The sequence below is a fragment of the Chenopodium album genome, chromosome 3 (genome assembly GCF_948465745.1).
Source record: "Chenopodium album chromosome 3, dcCheAlbu1.1, whole genome shotgun sequence".
Taxonomy (NCBI): Eukaryota; Viridiplantae; Streptophyta; class Magnoliopsida; order Caryophyllales; family Amaranthaceae; genus Chenopodium; species Chenopodium album.
The window spans coordinates 25,453,319-25,457,383 of record NC_137836.1 but is presented as its reverse complement, the minus strand read 5'-3'; the positions used below and the strand labels follow the sequence as shown (position 1 = coordinate 25,457,383).

At 41.3% G+C, this 4,065-nt stretch overlaps 1 non-coding gene across 1 annotated transcript; it reads left to right on the top strand.

Annotated features, from left to right (window-relative positions):
- Positions 1 to 880: 880 nt before the first annotated feature.
- LOC145625796 (small nucleolar RNA R71) lies at positions 881 to 987 on the top strand. Its single transcript, XR_014110699.1, has one exon. It is a non-coding gene; the product is annotated as a small nucleolar RNA R71 (small nucleolar RNA).
- The last annotated feature ends 3,078 nt before the right edge of the window (positions 988 to 4,065 follow it).

Sequence of the window (4,065 nt, the reverse complement as noted above, 5' to 3'; positions counted from 1 at the left end):
TGTTTGGTTTAATGGAATCAAGATTAGCATTATTTGATAAAACAGGTTCATCAACTTTGGGCATAGAGGGCCCTTCATAGTTTGAACCACTCCGTAGAGTAATTGCAAATGCTTGATCCGTAGGCCTAGTAGGCTGTGCCGGCAAGGCTCCCTGTTGGCGGGCTTGTAGAGTAGCGGAGAGTTGCGCAATTTGATTATCCATAATTTTATTATGCGCTATAATTTAATCAATTGTCGCATCTCTGCTCTCCAGGTGCTTTTGCATATTAACCAACATTTCTCTAATTTCCGTCAGAGAAGGATCGGAAGATGCGGGGGTTTGTTGTGGTTGGTTCTTCTGGCTAGCATTGGGATGATAATATTTCTGCTGCTGTGGCGCCTGTGGTTCTTGTGGTGGTGGATTTTGAACATTAGTGCTCCGGTAGGAAAGGTATGGATGATTCCGATATCCAGGATTGTAAGTGTTGGAGTATGGGTTATTCTGCCTATAAGCTTGGAAGGCATTAACTTGCTCCACGGAGCTCCTGCAATCCTGCTCCCAATGACCTACAATACCACAATTTTCACAGAAAGCCTCATTAGAATTATTATTAATTGCAGAAACATTAGCTACATTAGCAGTGCTCAGATTATCTAATTTTTGGCAAATAGAGGTTAGTTGAGCTTGCAAAAAGGATACAGAGTCGACACTATGCTTCCCCTTGTTAGCAAATCCTCTAGGATTCCCATATTGGGAATTGTGTATTGCCATATCTTCAATAACCTGGCCTGCATCATCAAATTAAGATTCATAAATCTCCCACTAGCTGCAGAGTCTAAAATTATTCTAGAGGAGTTTCCAATGCCGTTATAAAAGGCTTGGATTAACTGCCATTGCGCTAAATTGTGGTGAGGGCATTCTCTTTGTAAGTCCTTGAACCTCTCCCAAGCCTCATATAAAGACTCATCGGCTTCTTGGGCAAAGTTCTGAATCGCACTTCGTAGTACTGCTGTTCTCTCTGCAGGATAATACTTGTTATAGAAATTCAAAACAAGAGTTTCCCAGTCAGTTATACCAAGTGTAGTTCTATTTAAGCCATTAAACCACAATTTAGCTTTTCCAGTTAAAGAGAAGGGAAAGAGAATCTCCCTGATTTGGTCTTGAGTGACAATAGCCTGATGGTGTTGCAATATTGACAATAGTCGGCAATATGAAGATTCGGGTCTTCACCCTTGGCTCCACTCAATTGCTTCCTCTCTATCATCGTTATAAATTGAGGTTTGATTTCGAATTGAACCCCATCAAGAGCCGGAGTAGGGGTGAGATGTGGAAAATCCGTAAGCTTGGGTTGTGAATAATCACTAAGCTTCTTTGAAGCCGTCATCTCTGATTCTGCGTCTGATGATGCCTCTAAATCGCTAGAATCAGTTGGAGGACCGCGGTGATTATTGTTATTATCACCAGAATCCGCTAGGATTTGCTTGTAGAGATTTTTCTGTCTATGGAAGGAACGTTCGATCTCAGGATCGAATGGGATATAACCTGATCTGGAACACCTGGGCATAAACAAAAACTAGAAGCAAATGTGAGATTTGTCTCAGAGAACTAACGCTCTCTGAGACAAAAAAGGAAATAATCTAGACTACAAAAACAATCAGAAATAAAAATAAAACCGTTTCCCCGGCAACGACGCCAAATTTTGACAGGGTAAAGTCGTATCCCCTAATCAAAAGTAAATACCTAAATCCTCTAACTAAAGTATATAGGGAAGTAGGGTCGATCTCCACAGGGAAACTAGTCTTTTTACTCCTAATTAATTATTATAATCTAAATTATCTAAGTAACCAATATTTATATTTGGGTATGAAACTAAACTACAAAGAATATGAATAGGGAGAAAACGATATATAAAAGGATCTAGGGCATAGGTTCACCAATAAATAATACTCCAGGGTAAAACATAGTAATCAATCATTGACATTGCATAAATAACATGATTATTAGGCTATCACAATTTATTAATCAACATAGATCTAACAGGCTCTCGCAATTTACTAGATCTAAGTTCTTATTGAAAATAGCCTTTAATATCAAATTAACATCTGCTCGATTCATCAATTCAATATTGCCATACTTTTACAAGCCGCAATTGTAAAACGTTAAAATAATTCAATAAGAAATTATCATGCAATATCAATAATCAATAATAGTCAATCATCAATGCATCAATTAACCAGATTGTAAAGGGCTTTCGCTACGTATTACAATCACATAATTAATTTACCGGTATTAAATCTCATCTCTCGAATCTCGACTTAACCATTTATAAATTAACTTGCCTATTGAAACTAGACCTAAACATCAATTCTCATCTCAAAAACAAAAGTCCTAAACTAAAACAAATTAAAACGACGTTAATCGTCTACTAAGAAATACACGCGCCTGATCGGGCGAGGCACCGCCCGATCGGGCGCGCCTTTTTGCTCATAATACAAATCTCGCGCCCAGCCAGGCGCGTCACCGGGCGCTTGCCAAAGCTTCTCCCGCCCGGCCGGGCGTGCCTCCGGGCGCTAGCCTTTTTGGCCGGGCGACTCATTTGGGCCACTATTTGAACTTCGATTGGGCTCCAATTCTTCGGGCCAATCTGGGTTTCCTCTTTGGGTCTTGAATACTCGGTCCAAATGCCTCGGTATCACCTATACCGAGCCCTTAATCACCGGTTCGATGGCTCTAACCGGCCCTGGGCTATTGAATCTGGTCGTACTTCTCCAATGCTCGTGATTGCTCCAAAATATCTCGGGAAAATACTCCAAAAGCATAAATCCCTGCAAAAGTCAACCAAATCTACGAAGACACTAGAAAACACCAATTAGTAATAAAAGTGGCTCTAAAGAGCCAAAAACACTACCAATTATGACCAAGGGACGGGGGTAAAATACTATATAAAATAGACATATCACAACTTCAAGAGGCTTGCCTTCTTGTTTTCTTCCAACTTCTTGATGAACATCCCTGCCAAGAAAACAAGTCTCAACTTGAGCACCATCCGGTAGGGAGAGAGAGAAGGATTTCGCTTCTACGTCGGTTCAATCTAGTGAAAATCCAAATTCAAGGAATGTCTGACAAGGTTGCCTACATAGACTTTTTCAAGGGTCTGAAGGACGGGTCAACCTTTAAGTTTGACCTCGTTAGGAAAAGGGTTTTCACCCTCTAAGAGGCGATGATGGAGGCGGAAAGCTTTATACAAGCGCCGACCTTTGCTCGCCCAGCAATAAGTCAGACTGTAGGAAGTCTTAGAAACAAAAGGAGAGTCGGCCTGCTCTGCAGGCTCTTATAGTTGAAGAGAGCAAGAAAAGAAAAGAAGTCTGGGCGATTGTCGATTCATAACAGCCATCCCAGAAGAAAAAGAAAGGATTTAAACCGTACGTCCCCAAGTACGAGTTTAATAAGGATTGCTACTCTATCCGCATGGAGATCAAGGACCGGATGTCCATTTAGAAGCCGGCTGCAATGAAAGGTTCCGCCAAAAATTGGGACAAAAATAAGTACTGCCAATTCTATGAGGATGTCGGCCATGACACCAACGACTTTTATAGCCTCAAGCGGATGTTGAGCTGTTTGGCTGACAAGGGAGTGTTGAAATCATACATCTTGAATTCCAAAGTGACTCTCAGGATGGATCTTGGGCAGTCTTCCTAGAACACTACCCAACCTACTAGTAGTTCGGACAGTGACAAAGAGCTGATCTACACCATATCAGCCAAATTCGCGGGAGGTTTCCTGACAATTTAGGGCACCAAGGACCATCTGAAAAAGATGGTCAATGTTGTTGATGAGGGGTAAGCGTGTGCTAGCAGCATCTTCCCAGAGATCTTCATCACTTAACAAGACTGGGGCAAATTTTGTCGGCCGCATGACGACCTGGTTATCATTGAATGTAAGGTCGCTAACAAATTAGTTGGTCGTATCTTTATTGACACGGGTAGCTCCTTTGACATCATCAGCTACAAATTCTTATCTGTAGACATCTACTTTTGGCCTCCAGTCCCGACAGGAAGTGAAATGACGATAAATAAAGCCATCTT